The 25,999-nt window shown below is 39.9% G+C and overlaps 1 long non-coding RNA gene and 1 pseudogene across 1 annotated transcript in view; both read left to right on the forward strand.

Annotated features, from left to right (window-relative positions):
• Positions 1-17,310, forward strand: part of LOC128264259 (uncharacterized) — a 114,818-nt gene extending 97,508 nt beyond the window's left edge. The window contains exons 2-3 of the long non-coding RNA XR_008268690.1: positions 11,462-11,562; positions 17,174-17,310. This is a non-coding gene — a long non-coding RNA (uncharacterized LOC128264259). The remainder of the gene's footprint in view (positions 1-11,461; positions 11,563-17,173) is intronic.
• A 980-nt stretch (positions 17,311-18,290) lies between these two features.
• On the forward strand, positions 18,291-21,627 carry LOC128264251 (uncharacterized; annotated as a pseudogene).
• The last annotated feature ends 4,372 nt before the right edge of the window (positions 21,628-25,999 follow it).

The following is a 25,999-nucleotide window of genomic DNA, read 5'->3' on the forward strand; positions in this document are numbered from 1 at the left end:
TAAGTTTATTATTATTGCGCTAGGACAATGACAAAAAATTGCTTATGACATTAAATTTAATACTTAAAAACTAACAGTTTTCACAAAAATGTAAATTACAAAGCAATTAAACATTTAATTCTAATATACTATATCGATTACTTTTTTTGGTTTTTATTTTGTTTATTTTATTAATTTTTTTTTTACGTTTCAATGCTTTTTACCTAATATTACTTATTTACTACTTTTATTGTGCTTTTATAAATTCTTAAATTTTATTTGAAACTTGAGTTGCGCTCGTAAAAGTTTTAAATTGATGGGGAGATTGATCTAAAAACGGATGCTATTAATAAAGAACTGCTTCTAAGATCAAAGCGTTAAAGTATGAGAGCATAGGTAATTATTTTTTCTTCGAGATGTAGCAGGAAATAGTGTTCGATAAAGGTAAATCGGTTCTCGAGTCGTCACGATCTTGTGAAAGTATACAAAAGTTCTTAAATCTATCCAGTCGGTCAAGTTAAGGTCAAGAATTTCATATGTTAAATTGTAAACATGGTCATAACGGACAATTGCTGTAAAGGCAACTACTAAAGTGCGCATATCTAGCACGTCACAGTGACCAAACATTTCTATTCCAAAGAAAGAAAGTCTTTAAAGATTAATAATCGTATTTGTACAAAGGATTTTGAAGATGAAAGCTGACTCAACAAACCATGTGTTCTAACCAGTTGCGTTAGCTATATGCTTGCTCCATGTTAATGTATTGCCAAAGGATTATGACAAAGGTTATACAACATGATCTTCGTAATTAATAGCTTTATCATTTATATATAATTTTGGGAGAACTCTTGTGATGATCACCTTTTTACTTATAACGACACACTTAGATTTGGATTTATTCCCAAGCCATTGTTTTAAGCCCACTTCTCAATTTGGGATAACATTTTGTTACTTCTACTAGCACACACATTTGACAGGATTACCAACATAAATTTACTTTACATTTAGAAAAGACACTAGGTAAATCATTCACATATACAGAAAACATCAATTTTTTATTTACGATTGCTCGAGCCTCATTAGTTGTTTCTAAGGCCCACAGTTTTGTAGCGCTTCCATTTACGGTAGGCAACGAGTCCTGTTAGGTCGATGTTCTTATAGTCTCTATAATTGAAAGAGGTTGATTGATAGTCGAAGCTTAAGTCATAGGTCAAGAATAATAAGTCATGTCTGGAAAAAGCTAGTAGAGATACCTGGTCATATAGTATTATTTTACTACGGTCATTAACAAAAAATAAGTCAAGAAGTGTATCATAGGTTTTTTTAGAAGTGTGTAGGCAATGTTTCGTTGGCCTACAGCCCTAGGCATTTAAAACCATTTAAAAGATGGCTCTCTTTCAGCAGATTGCTACTTAGGTCGCCTGCCAGTATGAAGTCTGAGTATAACAGCGAAATATCTAAGAATGTATTCCGTCGGACATTCACTTCGCTGTTCACATTTAACATTACATTTTAATTTCGAAAGCACATATATAGCATCACCACCGGCACGACCAATAGGACCAATACGATCCGAACGATAAACAACATAACCATCACAAAAAATTGACAAATCACATATATCAGGGAAAAAATTCATCTGAACACATTTTTTTTATTTAGAAAGCTTTGTGAACGACTTTAAGACCGTTTCGGTGATTACTTGCGGTGACGGTTCCCCAGGTCGAACAAGTCAACTGAAACCATAAAAGTTAACAAATTTCATTAGTTTAGTATAATTCCTTGTGCTTGAACGATCGTTTTTATTAATTTTTTTTTTTTTACACACGGGAACGTTTTATACAAAAATGAACTAAATGAACTAATTCATTTCGGCGAGAAAAAAGTTTGTGCGTGAAAACTCGATCGTTCAATCTCAGAAAAATTTTAATACGAACATTTTAAAGAAAATTTGAAAAAAATCGGTTCAGTAGTTTTCCGCCAATCCAAGTCACCGCAAAGTCATTTTAAAAAAAAAAACCATTTCGAGATATTCGCGTTTAAAGTTTCAAGTTTTGGGCTTGGGGCCGCGACGAGGCGCGCGGTTAGAAGTGCTGTAACTTTTTTTCTACTGCTCGAATCTCTATGAAAATTAAAGAAAATGTTCTCAAGGAGTTGTTCTTTAAGATAAAGCAATAAATAAATTTTCGATTTTTCGAAAATAAAACAGTATATAACCCCTCAATTAAGAGTTTTGTGTTTGCAGTTAGCGAAAACTATTTGAAACACCTGCAGCGCCATCAGGTCCAGCTAAAGCGTCAGTGAGAGGGGCAGTTTAAGAGAGGGAGAGATCTGAAGACTTCTTTTGGGACGAAAGAGATAAAAGGTACTCGATGAGCTCAATGCAGTGAGCGCCATCTCTTTCATGGCAGCGGACGTGTACAAGGCCGCTCCGAATAAAAACAGCTGAGCAAACTTTTTGTTTTTTCATCTGCATTGCTTCTTCGAAAATTTTGGTAGTTCACTCTTAAAAGCTGCTCATTAACATAAATTACAGCATCATAGTTGAAACCCAATAAATGCAATCTTAATTAATTTTTTTGCTCGCGACGGTACAACCAAATTTTACGTAGAAGAGTGATCTTCTCATGAACGTTTTCTAATTTTACAATAATCACTGGATTCACCTACGTTTGTTGTGATTTTCGGGCTCGGAAAACTTCTCGGACCCTTGGTGGAGGAGCCAGTTGCAGGTTATAGCATAGCTGGTTGTAGAGAGCTCGTACATTTTCTCCCTCCACAAAAGAAACACAGTGGATTCGCAGTTCCCAGACACTGTTTGGTATGTTCAAGGCCGCTTGTATTGCCCGTAGGCCTCCCACTCGCTCACCCAGTTCTCGCCAGTCCGTCAGCTCCCGGTCCATCCGCTAAATCCGCTCAAACAGCCGATCCTGTGAGAGCGAAGATTCACCACGTCGCGCTCCAAATTAGTGACCCGGAGATGTTTCCTTAACCTCACCCAAGATCAGCTTTGTTTGGTTAAAATGTTTGATGAGTGGTGAAGTTGCAATCACAGGCGAAAACAAAATAATCGGAGTATATATGCAAATTGAAATGGCTTTTGTGTTCCAAACTTTGATTAGGACCACAGTTTTGATAATGCCACATGTAGGGACCCTGATTGCTTATCGGTTTTTACAAAAAAATGATTTTCTTGAATGATACTTCGTTTTATATAGATCAACATCGACGGCGTCGATATATTCTCGATCATTGAAGAACTAAAAAAAACATTTGATAATTATGGGTACCCATCAAATTCTCGTTCAGAAACTTTGCTATTGCAGTTTTCAAGTCCTAGGTACCCACAGAGCAACGGACTAGCAGAAAAAAGGGTGGCGATTTTCGCAATATATATTTTAAAACGTTGCTCTAAAGCAATTTATTACCAGTACAGAACCCTTGAGTAAATAGTTTAGGTCTTGCTCCATGCGAACTGTTCTTTAGAAGAATGTGTAAGACAAAAATGACAATTAAAAACTCGAAACCGTTCAGAAATCACATTGAGGAGGAAAAGATTACAAAAAGATTCGATGATAAAAAGGCGAAACAGAAAACGTGATACAATATTCACACTTTAGAAGAAACAGAAGACTCATTAATAAGAAAATACGACAATAATTTAAGTGAAAATTAAACTGTTATTTTAAGTGAAATTAAAACTGTAAATTTAAGTGAAAATGAATCTGTTAAATTAAGTGATAATGAAATTGAAAAAAGCAACGAAGAGACTATAGATATAAGCCCAGAACCAGAAGTCGAGGAAACTGAAAAATTTGATTTAAGTCAAACTGGTAATAAGTGCACAGAAGAAAACATATATCCATTGAGTGATAGCACTTTTGTAAATTTAAGTAATATTGATACCTTAATAAACTATGAAACCCCTGGAAGTTTCAGTTCAGAAGAAGAAACGCAACTTCTCAAGCAGGTACAGTTAAGTGAATACAAATGTGACTGTTGGCAAACATACGAAGAGCGTATGCTGTTAGATCGCTTCATAATTGGCATACACAACAAAGGCTGCAGCTCCCAAAAGAAAAAGCGGGAGTGCTACGCATTTTTGGACTTCTTAAGTATATAGCTAAATTTCTTCTCGGACTGCGTAGACTGCAAAACATCAAAACGAACTCAATGACTTGTTTAAAACTATAACAAGTGGTCCGATTTTAGCCGTTTATGACAGCGCTAAGCCTCTTGTCATTTAAACCGATGCCTTCAAAATGGGTTCGGCTGTGATATTCTACAAAAAGGACATCCATAACAAAGAGTGAACAAAAACGGGCTCAGATTGAAAAAGAGCTTCAACCAATCGTTTTTGCGTGGGAAAGGCTTCACTATTAATTTTGACAAAATTGTTTTTTAATATTTTAAATGGCTTCTAAATGCTTTCTTTGAGGTTTTATTAGGCCTACCGATAAAAAGTATGACCCAAAAATTCAATTTGTTTTTTCCTATATTGAACTTTTTCCGGGTTAAAACGTATTCCGTTTTCTTGAGCCCACTGAAGTACTTTTAATAACGTTTCATCATGCTCATCAAAATTTTTCTCTAATAATCCTATGTCATCAAAGTAAACTTTTACATTTGGTATGTCTCCAAAAATTTTAACCATATTCCGTTGAAACATTTCAGGAGCGCTATTGATTCCAAATGGAACGCGATTAAATTTGAATCTTCCAAATAAAGTCATGAAAATTGTTAAATCTGAATTATTTTCATCCAGTTCCAGACAGGATCCAGGATAGTAAAAACCTTTTATTGAGTTAATTGTATCTTATAATCATCTATTGTTGGTATAAGGTAATGTTATATTTTAATTGCGTTACTTAACGTGTTGGGGTCTAAACAAAGTCTGAGTTTTCTGTTTGGTTTTTCCACTATTTGCAAATTATTCACCCAATTGGTCATTTACCATAGCATTTAACTCTTGCTCCAATGACCTTAACAAACTTTGTGGGAACCTTTCTTTAAAATTATGGACTATTTCCTTGGCAGCTTGCTAACTCCCTTAAATAACTGACTAAATTTTATAAAAATTCCGCCCTGGTTTGAGGTAATCTACATCAATATGTTTAATGTGACTTAATTGTGCAGATGTCTTAAGACCTAATAGTGGTTCACATTTCGCATCAATAACTAAAACTTCAGTATATTTTATTGTTTCTGAGTTCTGATCATAACAGTTTGCTTTAACTTTTCCAAAATTATTAACTTTAACATTATTAAGTTGAAAATAAGAATGTTTTCTTATTTAACTTCAAGTTTTAATTCTTTAAATAAATCAATAGGGATGCAGTTAACATTAGCGCCTGTGTCCACTTAAAACGTTATATTTTTCCATTTATTTTGAATGTTTTCGTCCATCTTATTCTGTTTATCCCGCACTCGCTTATTCTAAGATTAATTTCATTAATGTAAACATCATATTTAAATTGCTTATCCCTGTTTTTAACTGATTCTATCCAATTAATAACTGTTCCGGTTGTTGGCTTGCGTTCCACATCAATCTGCTTGCTTTTGTAGTTGTTGCTATCCACTCGTTTGTTGCTCATGTTGTTGTTTTTATAGACTCGTCTATGGCTGCTGTTCTACTAGTTGTTATCCACTATTCTCTTCTGCTGGTTGCAGTACTTGTAAAAATAGTAGCATGCCATTTCCTTCGCACGGCACACGGACAAATGATTCGGGTTAAAAATTACTCCGCAATTGTAGCTACAACTGCGTCAATGGACTTTTCATGATAATGACTTCGTAGAAATTCATTGTTTTTCCTAGCCGCTTCAAATTCTTTGCACTTATTGATGATCTCCTCGAGTTTCTTGTTTTTTGATTCGAAGAGTTTAAGCTGCAACCTTTTGTTGTGTATGCCAATTATGAAGCGATCTAACAGCATACGCTCTTCGTATGTTTGCCAACAGTCATATTTGTATTCACATAACTGTACCTGCTTGAGAAGTTGCGTCTCAAACTCTATGAAAGCCTGTCCCTCAGTTTGAACGATGTTGATGAACTTCTTGGATTCCATTGTGATTTTTCGAAACGGGATGGTGTAGTCATCAAATGCCTTTAGTACGTCCTCCAGAGTACGGCTCCGCGGCAGAGGAAGACGGGTCTGAAGATGTTACCATGGTGCCCACCATGCCATGTGGGGTTCCACCGTTGGGAATCAATGTGCTATATAATCATAGGAATGTGGAAAAAATGTTTGGCTTCTGGTTCTGAGTCTTTGCCTGACACCATCATGTACATGATGAACGATCTCTTCCACTTTGGCCACTCATATGCCAGCATATACATATGAGCAGTCGATTTTTGATAATACTCGCTTTATTTTGTTCCTTGCCTGGTTGTAAGCCTGGTTAGGCAGATTATAAATGATTGTGCACGACGGGTTTTAATGAGTCTTTATTCTCTCAACTCAGGAACCGGAAGAAAATACATACATTTGATATTTGTTTAGTATTATACAGTATTGAGAGTTATTACCTAATTAAGATAATACTATGTGTTCGTGCAAATCACGAATGCCGATCGGCAATTTATTTTCCAATAATAATTCGGACAGACGAGAAAATAACTTGTGGACACCTTCGTTTACAAATTGAGAGTGCTCCACTCAAATTTATTCAAGCTCTTCTAGAGCCATTAATTGAATTTTAAAGTTATAATAGTTGTTCTCGCGAGTGCGAGTGAGCGATAGCTCTTCTTATAGAAGAGCGCAAGTTCGACCTTAAGAGATCTTAGGTACTAATTGTTGTATTGTTTTACAAAAATTAATCGCCACCGAATTGACTGAACATGGGCCGCGTTGACAGCATTAACATACAAATGCTTCAACTAATAGGAATAGGTGCAAGGCGTTCAATGGAGCGTTTAATAGACCAGATTTGATTCTGACTACAGCCATCATGTCCTGGAACGACCTCTACGACTACGCCTATTATCCATAGCTGGGGGGGACGTTGTCTTCGTGGATTGCCACCACTGTTCTGATCTAAAGATTATCCACGCATTTGGTTCATTTCCCTCTCTGCTGTAGGCTCAGAAGATAGTCCCGCGACCAGTCGCTCCAAAACCGCTGTTTGATTGCTGAGACTAGCTGCCATCTCTGCAAGTACGTGAGGTTGCCGTCTGCCTTTGGCTGCGCGGATGCGGGCGGCAGCGTTGCTAGCGTCTTGCCTACTAGCAGATGAGCTGGCGTGACAACCTCTCCCTCGTTGGGACTGCCACTGTCTACGATGATTTGGCTGCGCTGATGCGGGCGGTAGCGTTGCTAGCGTTGTGCCTACTAGCAAGTACGTGAGGTTTCCGTCTGCCTTTAACTGCGCGGATGCGGGCGGCAGCGTTGCTAGCGTTGTGCCTACTAGCCGATGAGCTGGCGTGACAACCTCTCCCTCGTTGGAACTGCCACTGTCTACGATGAGCGGTCTCGAATTTTAGAAAGCTTCTAACGCCAATATGATGGTATTGAGCTCGTCCTTCTTCAGAATAGCGCTGCTCATAGCCTTGAGAAAAAGATGCTTGGCCGATTTTACGGCCGCCTCCCAAAGGCCGCCTATATGTGGCGCTATGGGTGGGATAAATTCTGTGGTAAATCGGTGGGCCGCAGCACCCGACATAATGGTCTGGTCGTTGGTGTCGAAAGGTTCCAAAAGCTCCTTCAGAATTCGAATAGCTCCCAAAAAATTCGTGGCTACTTCAAAGGGTATATTTCCATGCAATCGATCTCTTGGTAAATTACCCATTATCTGTTTTAGAAGTTTCAGTTTATAGTGAAAACAGTGAACGCACTGCCGTACAATAGTAGTGCACTCGCGACGTGCGGTTATAAGCCAAACCACTTGTTTGAGAAGTCCAACCAACGACCGTGGACCCGCGTGAAAGTTGGTTCTATGTAAGTGTCTCAAGTATAGGGTCACAAATTTGCAATTTTTATGCATAAACAGGGGAATTTTGCGTTGTGAGCAATGGAGGCATGTAGAAGACGACCACCTACTCGCAACAAAGAGTATGACGACTTTCCAAACTGTTCAACAGATAAAAACGGATTTAATTTTTGAATTCCAGCACGGATACTAGCGGATTTTTCTAGTTAAAAAATTTCTTCAGCAAATGCTGTCTTTTGAATAGCTTCAACTACTTTGACAAATCGATACATATAAGCCGAAATATTTAAAATCGGGTTTAGTTCAACATCGGCCGCGATGAGAGCAACGCGTGCCGTTTTGGTTTTTAGTGCTGCGTCTGTTTCTGATAGCTGAAAATGAGAATTTATTGGCCAACACTTGGCTTTCTTCTGTAAAAAACTAGGACCATTGTACCAAAATGAGGTATCTAGCTCATCAACAGAGCGTCCTAGCGAGACTAAGTACGCAGGATTTTCCTTGGTTGGCACATACCGCCAAACAGCTCATGACACAACGTCTTATATATCAGCAATTCGATTAGATACAAATGTAGCAAGCTGAGGTGGATGAGTTTGTATCCAGTAAAGAACTACTTCAGAATCGGACCAAATGACAACACTATCGACTAGAAAGGCAATGATGTTGCGAACTTCTTCTCAAAGCTTTGCCAACAAATGCGCTGCACCAAGCCTCTTGCAGAAATATTTTCGATCTGGTTATTGTTGGGCATAACAAACCCAAAGGATCAAAAAGTGTGGCGATAAAGGACAACATTCATCTTTTTGTAACCACCTGATCTGTGGATACTTTCCTAACGTCGTACTTGAAAACGTCAGTCTGTGGATTCCATATCAATCCTAGTGTTTGCGCACTTGGCGCTTTTATAGTTGTAGGGCGAGAGCGGGAGCCAATAAAGCTTTCGTCGGTTTGCTCTTGCGAATTCGCCCCGACTCTCGCCACCTTAGCATAAGTTTGGTTCTAATAGAAATTATTGGAATCGTAGCATTTTCGCACAAGTTTTACACAAGTTATCGCAAATAAATTATCTCAAATCCTACTGCACTCACACAAGTTTCGCGTTTGTTAATACCAAATAGTGTTAAATTTTCATGGTGACCCCTTCGTGATCGCAGTAGAGTTCGTGATTTGTTTACCAATTTTTTTCTGTAAAAAACTAGAACAATTACCAACAAACACACAAAAGCAATTTATTCGTGTCGGTTCGGCCAAAAAATTAAATTCCGAAAAAAATTTCGTCCCTGGAAATGTTCTGCCGTTCCTTGGTTGTTGCCCAAGACGTTTCTTCCGCCGCTGCAACTTTAATTGATTAATTTGGTGCTGCCCCTGGATGTAAAAAAGGAAGTTGCAATTATCGAGTCGGCCAACCAGGTATAGAGTGCTAAAAGTTGAAAGTTAATCTGTGGCGTTTTGTTAATTGTGTTTTGGCCCACCTTTTTGCATTCGTGTAAAAATCGGTAGATAGTGAGCATTCTAACCAAGAAATAAAAATTTGGATGTACTAACAACCAAAATTCTGCAATAAACATATAGAGTATATATATATTTCGAATTATATGTGAATCGCTTTGGCCCATAAACAAGCAAGAAAATATATATATAGAGTATATATATATTTCGAATTATATGTGAATCGCTTTGGCCCATAAACAAGCAAGAAATAATCGTCGTCGACCCAATTAGTGCAAACTTAATTCCCCCAATTTTCGTTGTAGCGAGCACCAATTTAGGGTATAATTAAAACAGCTGGAAAAAAGAGCAAGATGTGAAAAGTGTAGTTCTCAAAAAATAGCGGCAAAAACTTTCGCCGCAATTTGTCTGAACATTTTTCCGCGCTTTTCAGAATTTTCCCGCGCTTTTCCAATTTTCCCGCTCTTTTCATAATTTTGGCGCGCCTTTCGGCATCAGGCTTATATATTCGTTGCCCTTAGTTATCGCTCAGTGTATCATTCTCCGTTAGCATTTGAATAGGAAGAGCCGCTAGCCGCATACACATACACACGCACACCGACACCGCTGCTGCTCTCCCAACTTTTAGCGGAAAACACTCAGAATTTAAAAATTTTATACTTTTCGAAACTTTCGTTGTCAAAGATAAAACTTTACACGATATTGAAAAGCCCTTGCTAGCCTGAAGCGGGTGTACGATAATGACTGTCTTATTTTTTTTGACAACATATCGACACTTTTTAATTTGCAAAAAATTTCCCAGATTTCAGCTACAGCCTTTAGAACGGTCACAGCCTTGTATGACTCTTTGCTGTCTATTGGGGATGATAGATGCATTACTAATGCTATTTTAATACATCTAGTAATGAGCAAGGTCGATGCAGGAACTAAAAGAAACTGGGATTAACAGTTAGAATATACTTCGCTTCCACTTTGAAGCGAATATGAGGCGACCCTCAACAGGCGATACCAACACATGGTAGCAAAAGAGGCTTCCAAGTCCAAAACTGTTCAGCAGACCCAATCTAACCCTAATAAGAACGGAAATAGGGGTTTTTCGTTTGGCGCTAGCAGGAACGACTCTGTTCAATGCGTGTATTGCAACTCAGCTGAAAATCAGATTGGAAACTGCACTTTCTTCGCCCCCTAACAGTTCATCAAAGATTCGATTTCGCTAAAAGGGCACCCTTATGCATTAACTGCTTAAGAAAGGGTCACACGGTGTGCAATTCCTCACATCACACTTTGCTACGCATATATTCCCCAAACACCAAACTCGCGTTGCCACCCCCTTCTCAGCCCACGCTCATGCAAAACTCCATCCACGTCACATGTTTTGCATGCGAATGCATCGGATCGAGTCATTCTTGCAACTGCTGTTGTGAGCGTTTAAGCCTAAAGTGGCGAGTTTGTATTAGCTCGAGCGTTGCTCGACTCTGGTTCACAAATACATTTTGTGACCGATGAGCTCACTCAGAGGCTCAAAATTACAAGAGAGAACGTGGGCATGAGCTTGCGAGGCATTGGTGGAACTAATGCCCAAGCCACAAAAAAAATATACACGATTGTGAAGTCGCGATTTTGGAACAGCCAGTTGTCGTCAGATTTTTGGATTATGAAAAATATTTCTGGTTATCAACCGGATCAAGCGGTGAAAACCAGCGGGTGGAGGGTGCCTGAAAATATTTAGTTGGCAGATCCATTCTTCTTCAAGCCCCAAAAAATAGATATGCTTATCGGCGCTGATACGTTCTTTGAACTTTTATCTATTGGTCATTGCATTGTGTCTGAAAATATTGTAAAGGCTAAAAAAATGGTACATCTTAGTTGCCAGGAGGAAGCGTTGGAGTCAATTGACATAACCCTGCAGAAATTTTGGTCTGTGGAAGACTTGCCGCCCGAGGCTAAATTTCATACTCCGGAGCAACAACTCTGTCAACAACACTTTGAGAAAAATACTCAAAGATTGTCGTCCGGTAGATTTTCGGTTCGTTTGCCGTTCAAATCTGACCCAAATACTCTTGGTTCGTCATACGAAGTTGCGAAACGTAGGTTTTTGTCGCTAGTGTAGTATGCTCACATATCGGGTACACACTGTACCGCTTATATCACTGCAACATTGTGGCATTTGCCTATGTCCAAATATTCCCAGCACTTCAAGTGCGGAGTAATTCGAATTCGTGTGTGGAAGGAATGGCAAATCCTTCTACACCAACGATGGAAACTGAAGTGTGGTAGGCAGACCGCCGGCTACACCAACGAAGGAGGAATATGAGTGCGGAAGGCAGTCTGCCCTCTGCACCGTCGTGGTAAGTCCCTGATCCTGTTGAGCAAAGAGACGCACCTAGAAGAGGCTTTGCAGTTGTGCCCCAACGATGGACCACGTACCCTCACAATAGCTGAGTACCGAGCACGACAAGAACGCAACAAAATAAACCAAAAGAGGAAAAGAAGCGGAAAAAGGATAAAGCTTCTTTAGCAACGACGACTAATCAAGGACTACTTAAAAGTAGACAAGACCCCGCAGGAAAAAGAAGCCCACGAGGGAATTTAAAAATCATCGAAAAAGAGCTTTGCAGACTAGCAAAGTAACGCAACAAGGGCTGCATTTATGCCAATGCCTAAGTTGCCTTTAATTATAAACTTTTAAACCCGAGCCGATGCGCGAAAGCGCTGCTCGAAAAATACTAACCACTGTTAGGCTATATACCAACAACATATAACTGATATTGGTTTATATGGAGCAAAATATTGTAAATCAGTTATATGAAAACTAACATAAACATTTTTTTTTTTTCAATTTTCAATTTTATCGAAAGGAAATTTATGCGATTATGCCAGCAGACATTTCATTACAATTATTTAATCAATCAGTTTTGAATAACCAAATTCTTAAATTTTTGTTAGATGACGTTATTTTGCTGAGTGCTTCTCAGGCCCTAAAAGCTAGGCAGGAATATATGCAAGACAGGAATATTTACGTATATCTATTTAAAATTTCTTTGAATGAATGAATAACAATAAAATAAATAAATTCCCTGCAGAAAATCATAGTAATTATAATAATACATATATATTGGAAGTATATTTACCCAAAATGGGAATTGTAGACGTTAAGTCAGTGGACTCCACTGCTAACGTTATTAACAAAGTAGAACCAAACAATATTGACCTATATTGGGTGCATATGTTCTGAATAATAATCATTGTAATCATGAGCGCAAATTTTGTTACCAAAATATACAAGTTGCACATCAAAAATTTAAAGAAGAAGTATTTAAGTAGAGCACACGATCTAGATAAGATATAAAAAATTAAAAGGCTAGAGTGTTCAATTTAATACCCTCTTATTGAAAAAAAAAATTATTTTTTTTTATTAAAATTATGGCATTTAACAATATAGAATTGGATAGCTGTCTTGAGGAAATAATTATTAAAGACCCAGAATTTAGAATGCGTGCATTTAACATTCTCGATTGGCATAAAAACTTCATTACAATCACTGAATTTGATTTGCTTACAATAAAAAAATAAAGGGTTTAATCCTAAATACTTTGCCATACGTCTTAGTAAAAAAGATCGTGGATTACCATTCTATACTTGGTGCAACCACAATCCTTAGGGTAAAATTACATAGATAATATTGCCATGGAATGGAACGATTTGTATGCGAAATTGAATAAAATAAAAACAGAATTCGATAAATCCTACAAATCTCTTAATCAAAACAGACCAATTCAAGGGAGCACAATAAAAAAACATGCAGAAATAGTAGTAAACTGTTTTAACGAGGCGCGTATATTAATACATGGGCAACGAGAAAAATTAAATGACGACCATTGGTCAAGAGTATCAAAATTTTTTAAAAGGCTCAGAGAAAATCTAATATCGATAAAAGAAAAATTCAATTTATATATCTCTGTACCTACCATTCTTAATACCGCAATAACAGTTGAAACCGATGAAGAATCAACATTGGAAGAGCCAACTGGCGTCGATCAAAAAGAGCCAGAAGACTTTAACGCGAAAATAAAGGAAGAAGATTTAAATAATCTTACTATCCCAGCCGTTTTATTATCAAACGCAGATAATACAACAGATTCAGACTCAGACTCAAGCGCAAACATAACTAAGAACAACAACTTCGAAATGGCGCAAACAAATATTGACCTCATTAACACTGCATCAAAGCTTTTACCAGTTTTCGATGGTAAAGCAGAAAACTTAACCAGTTTCATTGATGCATTGCATATAAAAGAGTCAAAAAAAGGCGAACACGAAAGCCTAGCTGTCTCTATAATAAAGACAAAACTAAAGGCAAACGAAACAACGGTAGGTGAAGTAATTGCCAAATTAAAAAGTAACGTCAAAGGCGAGACTGTAGAGGTATTGTCAGCAGAGCTAATGAACCTACAGCAACGCAATAAAACTGCTAATCAATACACATCAGAAATTGAGCAGATGGCGAAAGCTTTAGAAAGTGCGTACATAGCAGTCGGTTTAACACAAGAACGAAGCTATTCCACACAGCACGCAGTAAAAGCAATGACTAAAAACTGCACGATTGACAAGGTAAAACTTATCATGTAATCCGGCAACTTCAACACAATAAACTACGTCATTTCAAAATTCGTAAACAACTGAAGCAACTGGTCAACCAAACTCGGTCCTCTACTACAACAACTATACACAGCGCGGCGGAAACCGCGGACGCGGAAGTTATGGAGGTAATTTTCGTGGTCGTGGTAACAATTATAGTTACTACAACAATACCAAATTAAAACAATGGTCGCGGCAACTACAGAGGAAACTCAAGGGGCCGTGGCAACTCGAGCGGAGGCTACAATAACAACAATACAAACAATGTAAGAGTAGCCAATGACACTTCGGGAAACTCCCAACCCCCTTTAAATACTCAACAGTAGAGAAAATAACGGTTCATACTATTAATCTCAGCCAGAATATATCCGTCTCATTCACCCGCGTGGCTACCGGAAAAGAAGTTGTCTTTTTGGTAGACACAGGTGCCGAAATCTCTATAGTAAAAGAAAATTTCGATATATTACAAAATGTACAAGATAATACCATAATAGATATAAGGGGAATAAGCCAAGAAATTACTAAATCCAAAGGCTTAACATCAATTGAAATACAGACTACCAAGTACATAATTCAAAACGATTTTCATATCGTAGTCTTACACTGTATGCTGTCCCTTGTGATGGCATTTTAGGGATTGATTTTATTAAAAAATACAACTGTCAATTAGATTTTCAGCCATCTGAAAATCGGCTTATAATAAGACCAAACAATTTAAAATTTCCAATTTATGTTCCAATAGAATACAGTTCTGGCAATAGTTCAATTCTTCTGCCAGCAAGATCACAAGTCATTAGAAAAATAAAATTAAATTCAAAAGAGGACAGTGTATTAATTCCAACTCAAGAAATTGAGCACGGAATTTATATAGCAAGTACCATAGCTACAACACAAAATGCCTTCATAAGACTACTGAATACAACAAACGAAGATAAAGTGGTCAGTGCGATTAATTTAGCATATGAATCACTGTTGAACTATGATGTAGTCGAAGGAAACAAAGAAAATAGAGAAAAGTCTGTATTATCCCAATTATCAGAAAATTTTCCCCCACAATTTAAATTCCAACTCACAAATTTATGTAAAAAATATAATGACATATTTGGAATAGATGGCTCGTATCGCTTCACGCGATTACTACCGAGCAGGAACTAGCTGCAATACATTTGGCAATATTACATTTTCGACCATACGTTTATGGCAAACATTTCATTATCAAAACCGATCACAGACCGTTAACATACTTGTTCTCAATGACTAACTCAAGTTCCAAACTGACACGAATGAGGCTAGAATTAGAAGAATACAACTTCACAGGTGAATATTTAAAATGAAAAGACAATTACGTAGCTGATGCGTAATCAAGAATAACCATCAAAGAACTACAAAATATAACCGGAAATATAAATAAAGTCACAACAAGATACCAAAGTAGACAGAAATCCTGCGCAGAAGAAAAAGAAATAGACTTGCCTAGGCAATCTATAGACAAAGCTTCAAAGCCCAACGTATACGGAGTCATAAACAATGACGAAGTACGTAAAGTAGTGACCTTGCACGTAAAAAATATGCTATGTCTATTTAAACATGGAAAAAAATTACTGCAAGATATGATGTTAGCGATTTATATACCAATGGAGTCCTTGACTTAGGTCAGTTTTTCCAAAGGCTTCAGAGCAAGCCGGTATACATAAAATCAGCCAACTCAAAGTGGCACCGTGGGAAAATATCTTTGAACACGTTTCAATAGATAATTTCAAGAAAATGGGCAATAAAACATCAAAATCATTGAGTGTAGCGCTACTTAACCCGGTGACCCTAATAAATTCTGAAAAAGAAAAAGAAGCAATTATGTCTACATACCATGATGCACCAATTCAAGGAGGTCATACTGGCGTTTCTAAAACCTTGGCCAAGGTCAAAAGACATTACTTTTGGAAAGGAATTACTCAATATATATCAGAAAACATACGAAAATGCTTAAAATGCCAAAAAGCGAAAATAACCACGCATTCGAAGACCCCATTAACCATTACGGAAACACCACAAACTGCTTTTGACAGGGTAATCGTGGACATGATCGGTCCACTGCCTAAGTCTGAACAAGGAAATGAATACGCAGTTACTTTAACCAAATACCTTGTAGCAATACCAATTCCAAATCAAAGTGCAAAAACAATAGCAAAAGCTATATTTGAAGATTTTATTCTGAAGTACGGTCCAATGACAGAATATGAAAATTCAATAATTGACGATTTATGTAAAAATTTAAATATCAAAAACATAAATTCTACTGCACACCATCACCAGACTGTCGTAACAGTGGAACAAAGCCACAGAACACTTAACGAGTTCATACGCTCATACATCTCAGTTGATAAAACAGATTGGGATGTATGGCTACAATACTTCGTATACTGCTTTAACACAACCCCCTCTATGGCACATGATTATTGTCCATACGAACTAGTTTTTGGGAAAACTCCAAACTTACCAAAACATTTCAATAGCATAGATAGACTAGAACCATTATATAATATAGAAGATTATGCTAAGGTATCTAAATTTAGATTAGAACAGGCATATTAAAGAGCCAGAAAAATGTTAGAAACTAATAAGCAAAAACAAAAAGATAGATACGACAAAAATAGCTTAGACTTCGAATTAAAAATAGGAGACCATGTTTAATTAAAAAATGGAACTGGTCATAAGCTAGACTTTAAATATACAGGACCATACATGGTAAAGAAGATAGAACCCAATAGTAATATAACAATTTTAAATGCAAAAAACAAAGCCCAGACAGTTCATAAGGATAGACTAAAAAATTTTATAGAGTAGATTTTGTAGGATGGCCATTCATAAAAAAAAATTATATCAAATTTTTCTCTTCAAAAAAATTTTTTTTTTAATTACTTTATTATAATAATAAATAATAAGAAATAGTCGCATAAATTTTCCAAGTATTGACTTCACTAACTTTCCCAATATTTATTATGTTAACCAAAAAAAAAAAAATAATAATAACATAAAAAAAAAAAGTAATTAACAAAATAACTCCATAGATTACGTTATTTTTCAAAAGGAGGGAGATGTAGTATGCTCACATATAGGGTACACACTGTACCGCTTATATCACTGCAACATTGTGGCATTGGCCTATGTCCAAATATTCCCAGCACACAACAATGTTATGCACATCCTAAATGCTGAGCCGGCATGTCTGCATGCGCGGCCGACTATTCGGTTACCATGTGAGCATTACACTCTCTCTCTCTCATGCGCGGCCGCTGCTTGCGCCGCCTATATACACTTACGTATACATTAACATATATATTTAGATACATAGGCGTTGGCCGCGGCGCTGCTCGTGCAACTATATGAATTGTAAGCCAAGCCAACTGTATTCTTAAGTCAAGTGACATTCAATTAATAAAGCCCGTTCTTAACAGACGGATTTACAAAGACCAAAGATATTAAAAACTATTTATTACACTAGAAAGGAAACCCAAATGGTTAACGGCGAAGAATAGAGGCGAACAATATGGCACAGGGGCACCCTATCCGGGCTTGTCGGAGCCAAAGGGGAGGGCCTAACGAGCCCCCGGGCCGAGAGTCAGCCTGGCTGAGGGCCCGGGTTAACAACAAGCTCAGTCTCAAACGGTGGGTTCAGGGAGATGGCGACCTCCTGTCCTAATAGGACTTACCCGGGCATCGCGGATCTCTGCACGGGTGTACCTTCCGATTCTCCGCAACTCGTGGGATTCAATTATGAATAAAAAATAAACACCGGGCACTCCTAAGAAACCCGTAACGATGGAGAAGATGGGTGCTGCAACAGCGACAGGATTTGCGAGCGTAGGCTTCGCCTGTGCTGGTACCAGCTCGGGGGCTATCCCGAAAGGGCCCCATCCCAAATTGGGTGGAAGACAGTCGACCGCCAGCACATCTGCAAAGTGCGCGTCGGTGCCAAAAACTGCAGAAGGTGCGGCTAAGACTGTCATTCCACCGACCGAGCAAAGCAATTTTACATATGTGGAGAATCGGACTACCGCGCAGACACTCCGATCACAAAACAGGAGCAAGATCGCCAACCCTTTCAGGCGAATGGTTGAAGAAGGTGAAGTGGGCGAGAAAGGTGCTCCCAAATTATGGCCAAGAGAGGCCTAGAGAACGCACAGCCGAAGAGGCAACGATCTCTTGAATTGTGTGGACCTGCGGCAAAGAGATCGAAAGTCCAACCAAACCTGTCTTTTGCGGACATCACGCGGGACAGGATTTTGATTGGGCTGGTGGATGAGGGAAATCCCGGAGGCCGGATCCCCAAAAATCAATGGAAGGCAGTCGAGGACGCTGGGTGGTTCCAAGGCAGCATCAAGGTGGTGGCCTGCGATAGTCAGCGGTAGGCTGACCAATACAAAAAGTCCACATCGCTGCTCGGCGAGGTGTACAAAGGGGCGAAAATCTTCGCGCTGGATTGGCGTGACGTCCCCAGTAGGTCCCGAGCGAGGATCTGGCTGCCGTGCTCCATAAAAACGCCTGAAAGACATCCTCTTCATGTTGCAGAGGTACAACCCAAACCTCCCCACGCGAGACTGGAAGGTCGTAAAGGTGAAGCAGCATGAGGGGCCGGTGAGTCAGGCCATCGTCGTGATGAACAAGGAATCTGTATTCCCAATAGAGGCTGCTCACGGGGAACTGAATTTCGGTTTCAGCGCGAGCAGAGTGAAGGTCTACAAGGGAGACTCGAGCGCGTAGGAAGACTCGGTCGGCAACCCAGCCGAGCTTCATGATTACAGCAACGGAGACAACACCGTAGCAAGCCTGGATCTTCCAGCGGCTACCATAAGGATGACTTCAACGTACATCGCCTTCGAAAAGGAGGTCCCCCAGAAGAGCTAGTGCGACAACTGGTCGAAGAGAGCGAGGCGCTCAACATCGGCCTGGTAGTCGACTGCGACGCAAATGCTCACCACACTCAGTGGGGAAGCCCAACAAGCAATAACAGGGGTGAGTCTCTTTTTAATTTCATCCTTGGCTCGAGCCTATTCCTATCCAACAGGGGTAACAACCCCACCTTCATCACAAAAAATAGCCAAACGGTCATTGACCCCACCTTGGTGTCAGGGAGTCTGCTTGAAAAAGTCTGAAATTGGGAAGTCTCAGGCGAGCACTCCTTTTCAGACCACAGATTCATAGCAACTACATTATCATTAGACCCTCCCACTCAAGCTGAAATCGTCAACCTTAGACGAATAAACTGGCGCGCTAATAGAGAAGCCTTGATAGGTATTCTTCCAATAGAACCCCCAAATGACAATAGCGATCTACCCAGTCTAGATAACTTAGTAGGGACCTTCACAGAAGCCTGCAATATGGCCTTCGAATCAACCTACCCTAAATGCAACCGAGGGGATCCAAAAAGCCTTCTTGGTGGACCCAGAAACTTTCAGAGCTCAGATCCAGCTGTGGAACCCTTTTTAACAGGGCGAAAGCGGGGAATGAAAATCTAAAATGGCAATAATATAAGTTGGAACTAGCCTCCACAAAAAGGCCATAAGAAAAGGAAAACGATCAGCTTGGCAGACCTTCTGCTCAAACATAGAGAAAACAACCGATGCAGCTCGGCTTAGGAAGAACCTCTCCTAAACAACCCCATCCTTGGGATACTTTAAAAAACCAGATGGCTCATGGTCAGACTCGAGTGAGGAGACCTTAGACCTACTTCTAGACTCCCACTTTCCGGGTAGTCTCCCGGTAGAACGACTTCCAGAAAATCAGTCTGGTTGAAGCATCGACCTGGAAATGCTCCTGTCTGAACGTACCATAAGATGAGCCATATACAGTTTCAAACCCTTCAAATCAGCAGGACCTGATCAGATCTCCCCTGCGCACATCCTCAACTTGCCGTCAACTGGCTAAATAAAATTTTCCGCACCATGCTTAAGATACGAACATTTCCATCAACATGGAGGGAAACACAGGTAGTTTTTATACCCAAAGCGGGCAAAGCCCTATAAGTCTCACATCCTTTCCACTTAAGAGTTTTGAACGACTGATGGGACTGCACATCAGGTCAGTCATGGACTCAAAACAATTATCAGCAGCACAACATGCTTACTCAAAGGGCAAGTCCACCAAATCAGCCCTACACGCAGTAGACAGCCAAATCGAAAAGTCACTCAACCACAAGGAATACGCACTAGTTGCATTCCTGGACATAGAGAGCGCTTTCAACAATGTTCTCCCAGCAGCCATAACCGAACCCATCACTGACCTGGGTGTTGAGTTTCAAGTCGTGGAGCTAATCCATAATTTGCTGATGAGCAGAATGGTAACCTCCACCCTTGGAACCTCAACACAAACAAGGTTCGTGAACAGGGGAACCCCTCAGGGTGGTGTACTCTCCACTCTACTGTGCAACATCACAGTGAGTAAGCTGCTGTGTAACATGGAAGGGGGTGGATGTAAGGTTGTTGCATATTTTCTTAGGGAAATTCTTTCAGACACTATGCGATGACCGCCAAACTTAAAAAACTATCTGACTGGACAACAGAAAGAGGTCTAGGGGTAAACCCCTTAAAAACGGAGCTGGTGCTGTTCACAAACAGATACAAGGTTCCTCAATTAAACCCACCAACATTAAATAACTGCTCTCTCTCATTCAATGATAAGGCTACATACTTGGGGTAAGTGCTAGATAAGCGTCTATCATGGAAACTGAACAGCCAAGAGAAACCGAGAAAGGCACAAATTGCCCTCTATTCCTGCCTAAAAGAGGCAGTCAACTTCTACACTGACGGCTCAAAATAAAACAATCAAGTCGGAAGAGGAATATACTCCGACCAACTTAATATCAGGAAATCCTTCAGACTTCCGGATCACTGCAGTGTCTTTTAAGTGGAAGTATATGCTATAAATGAAGCTTTGTTGCTCCTAAACGATGCAAACTGTCAAAAAAATGGGTAAACATCTACAGTGATAGTCAAGCGGCTATCAGGTCGATTATCTCGACCAATACAAACTCTTAAACTATATCAAACTGCCGCAAATCTCTACATGAGATGGCTTTGCAGTATACCTAATATGGGTCCCGGATCACCGAAACATTGCAGGCAATTGTATTGCAGATGAGTTGGCCAGGCATGGCACTATGCTAATGGCCCCCTGCAAGCTACACACTAAAAACAAATATAAAGAACTTGCGAACCTAGCATGGACACACGTAAGACATTGTCGCATCTCTCGCCAGACATGGCCAATTATTAATGCGAAGAGAACTTCTTAACTTCTAAAGCTAAACCGTGTTGTGCGGAATGCCAATACAAGTGCTTACAGGCCATTGGTTGGTCGGCACACATGCAAGCATGCCAAAACGATTTCTGCAGAAGCTGCAGGGACGACGAGGAGGAGGAAACGGTGGAACACCTGTTCTGTTCCTGCACGGCCCTATGCAGATCTAGACTGTACCAATTAGAGAATCCCTTCATGAGCAGTCTATCTGAGCTGGCGAGTATAAAACTAAAGCGAATAATAAAACTCATAAAAGCAACCGGATGGGAGCTATGCTAGGTCAGCTGCGGTAAGAGCAGCAGACAATAATATAGGAAAGGGGACACAGATCCACGCGGTATCACAATGGAACTTCTAGGTCTAAGTGTGTCAATAATTTGACAACTGCTCTAATCTAACTTAACCTAAGGAAATTGTCAAGGGACCCTTCGCTGAAGAAGATGCCGCAAATCTCTACATGAGATGGCTTTGCAGTATACCTAATATGGGTCCCGGGTCACCGAAACATTGCAGGCAATTGTATTGCAGATGAGTTGGCCAGGCATGGCACTATGCTAATGGCCCCCTGCAAGCTACACACTAAAAACAAATATAAAGAACTTGCGAACCTAGCATGGACACACGTAAGACATTGTCGCATCTCTCGCCAGACATGGTCTTGCAAGAGGCAGGCTTTGAATTGGCAAAGTGGTTTTCAAACTGCCCAGAGTTATCCGCATCTGATAGCGCTGTAATGCCACTTATGGCAGACTCAGACGTAACCAAGACCCTTGGCGTGGTTTGGTTACCGGTTAAAGATTACTTTCAATTTCGGTTGGATGACTCTTTCCTGGATCTTCGCGCGACAAAACGAAATATTTTGTCGGTGACTGCTCGACTTTTCGACCCACTTGGCCTTGGTTTGAAAGTGTCTTTATTGACCGCCAAATCAAAAGTAGCTCCCCTCAAGACGAAAACTTTGCCTCGCCTTGAGCTGTGTGCAGCTCACCTTTTAGCAGATCTCTAAATCGTGTCAGGCCATTGCTAAATTGTCCCATTGAGATTTTTTTCCTGTGGACAGACTCCGAGATCACTTTACACTGGATCAAAACCCATCCCTCGTCGTTGTCGGTTTTTGTTTAGAACCGGGTTGCAGAAATTCAGGAGTGGTCGGAGAAAGCGATTTGGAGACACGTTCCCATGAAAGTCAACCCAGCAGACATAGTGTTCCGAGGATGTGACGTAGAGGAGCTTACAACGTCCATTGGGTTCGGTGGGCCTTCTTACTTGCTAGAAACAGAAAATAATTGGCCTGTAAATAAACATTTCGAACTGCCGGCTGATATTATGTCGATGGAGCTACGCAAATCGGCAATAGCTCTCGTAGTTCTCGTCAGCCAAGAGCCAAATTATGTGCTTCAGAAAATAGAGTTCTTTTCGAAGCACCTGAAGCTTCTGAGAGTGTTCGTGTGGGTTTTTCGTTTTATTCAAAGGTGCAGAAAGGTGTCGAAGCCCTTTGAAAAAGTATTTCGTCAAGAGAACTGGATTTCGCTTTTGAGAAAATTGTCGAAATCATACAATTTCACGAATTCAGGGACGACATAAGTAAAATTCGGATAAATAAACCGGTAGCAACGAATATTCAACAGTTAAACCCATTAAAATAAATTAGATTGGTGTTCCTCGACATTGCTACGAGCTGGGGGACGGTTATTGAATGCTCCTATCTCGTACAAAGCCAAATTCCCGTTGTTGCTGTCTGAACGCTCACAGTTCATCAGATCCTATGTGTCATACCTGCACGTTACGAATCGTCACGGTTGCCCACGAATTCTCGTAAGTCGTCTGCGCGAGAAAATCTGGCTAGTAAATGCTCAAGAAGTCTGCCGACGAACAGTTCGGTCGTGTATGCCCTGCTTTCGCTGCAAGCCGCAACTCTTGACGCAAATTATGGGGAAATTGCTAGCAGATAGACTTCGAGCTCACAGCCCGTTCAATATTTGTGACTTTGATTATTGTGGTCCCTTCAGCACAACGTATCGTATCAGTGGTAAGCCACCGTACAAGTCGTACGTTTCCTTGTTCGTCTGTTTTGCGTCCAAAGCGGTCCACTTAGAATTAGTGTCTGACCTAACAACTGATGCGTTCTTGTTGGCATTTCGCGACGTGAGTCGGGGGATTCCGGAGAAGGTGTGGTGCGACAACGCCACCAACTTCGTTGGCGCAGATCGGCACATGAGAGAGTTCCGAGCTCGTCTGGAGGAGCAGAGGGCGTATCGAAATCATATCACATCATAAAAAGTATGCGAGTTTGCGTTCAAAGATCAGCCTGACCTGCTTGTGACGATGGCCAGGTGTCTCGTCTCTCAGGCACAGGATTTGGCAGCGATGGTTCCGGGAGTACACCTCCAGCCTCCAGTAGAGGTCCAAGTAGCACCAGGGGAGCCCAACATCGTCGTGGGAGCGCTCGTCGTCGTCGCCGAAGACAAACTTCTGCCCCAGCAGTGGAGGATAGGCCGTTTGGTAGCGGTGTACGTCGGCGCCGATAAAAGGGTTCGCGTGGCGGACGTCAATAAATAGTATTACATTTTCACCTAGAGTCTTGAGATCTTGAAGATCTCCGTGTAAAATTTCCGCATTCGACTTTTCGCTTGTACCTGTTTTGCAATTTGAGATCCATTTTGTCGAAACAAAGCCCGCTGGTTCCAGGATTTCATTTAGCTCGCCACGAAGAACAGGCATTTCCTGCTCTGTGTCCGTTCCGGTGAGGAGATCATAGACGTAGAAGTCCGTGCCAAGACATGAGATTGAGGATGAGATTGCAAATGGGTCTCGCTAAGATACTTTAAGCATCTTACTGCTAGAAATGGAGCATTTGCTGCTCCACACGTAACAGTATTTAGGCGATAAGATTTAAAGGGGCTGGCAGCATCTCTACTCCATACAATTAATTGAAAAATTTGTTGCGCCTCGCCAACCTTCCCTTGAGATGGCTTTGCAGTATACCTAATATGGGTCCCGGATCACCGAAACATTGCAGGCAATTGTATTGCAGATGAGTTGGCCAGGCATGGCACTATGCTAATGGCCCCCTGCAAGCTACACACTAAAAACAAATATAAAGAACTTGCGAACCTAGCATGGACACACGTAAGACATTGTCGCATCTCTCGCCAGACATGGCCAATTATTAATGCGAAGAGAACTTCTTAACTTCTAAAGCTAAACCGTGTTGTGCGGAATGCCAATACAAGTGCTTACAGGCCATTGGTTGGTCGGCACACATGCAAGCATGCCAAAACGATTTCTGCAGAAGCTGCAGGGACGACGAGGAGGAGGAAACGGTGGAACACCTGTTCTGTTCCTGCACGGCCCTATGCAGATCTAGACTGTACCAATTAGAGAATCCCTTCATGAGCAGTCTATCTGAGCTGGCGAGTATAAAACTAAAGCGAATAAGGATGAGATTGCAAATGGGTCTCGCTAAGATACTTTAAGCATCTTACTGCTAGAAATGGAGCATTTGCTGCTCCACACGTAACAGTATTTAGGCGATAAGATTTAAAGGGGCTGGCAGCATCTCTACTCCATACAATTAATTGAAAAATTTGTTGCGCCTCGCCAACCTTCCCTTGGCGGTACGTTTTAGTTATGTCTGCAACAAGTTCGTATTTGCGACAACGAAACCTAAGGAGTGTGGAATATAAGCATGGCTGTATTGTTGGTCCTACCATAACACTATGGGGCCAACGACCACATTTTTTGGCCAAAACCCATTTTTTAAAAGTCGTTAAATATATTTTTTTAATCGCGATGGATAGGAATAACCCTAATCTTAAATGTTGCAAACACAAAATTTTAACAGAGCGCATTACTGTTAATTAATTAATTAATTAATTAATTAGCTGTCAAAGTCAGCTGTTTGTGCAACTTGAAGCGAGCGCTGATAAGTCGTAAATTTTTCTTCCAAATTTAACACTAAAAAAGAATCAAAAAAAAACTATTCAAGTGCAATTTTTTGGCATGCAGTCCAACAATAGTGGTTTGTAATATGTGTTTGTAAACGTGAATTGTAGTTATCGATTGTGGTGTCCCTGTAATCTTCTGTAAGTTATAACCCCAAAAAAAATAAAAGCTTGTAGTGATTTGATATTTTTAAATAGAGCTACAAAGTGATTCAAGCAATTTCAAACTCTAGAACTTGTTACATGTTGCGCACTTGTTGTGAAATTAAACTTTTTAACATATAGAAAGCAGAGGCGAGGAGATTGCCATTTTCGAATTTATGAAACCGTCCATACGTGGACCTCATTCAAAGCAAGTTAAGGCAATTTTGGTTAAAAAAAGTCAAAGCCTTTGCTACAATATAACACAGAAGTGGGCAAAGTGCAAAAAAAAACTTAAATCTATTCAACATTCTTCTTGCCTTAGCTCGCATTCAAATGTTAGATTACTAATTCAAGCTGCAAGTGCAACTGCTCGAAAGCGCGATCAGCCCAACCTTGCCTATATTTTGAAAATTTTAATTATTTATTGAAACGAAATTATAGATTTCTTTATTACAGAGTTTTTTAAATTCTTTTCAATAAAATTACTGCGTTTACTCTAAAAATAACTTCTCCCAAAAGAAAAAAAACCTGTTATATCCTAAAAAATAGGAAAGACCACGCCCATTTTTTTTCCAAACGTGTATTTTTTCAACATAATCTTCTGAATAAAAAAAAATTTTTTAT

The sequence above is a fragment of the Drosophila gunungcola genome, unplaced genomic scaffold (assembly GCF_025200985.1).
Source record: "Drosophila gunungcola strain Sukarami unplaced genomic scaffold, Dgunungcola_SK_2 000062F, whole genome shotgun sequence".
NCBI lineage: Eukaryota > Metazoa > Arthropoda > Insecta > Diptera > Drosophilidae > Drosophila > Drosophila gunungcola.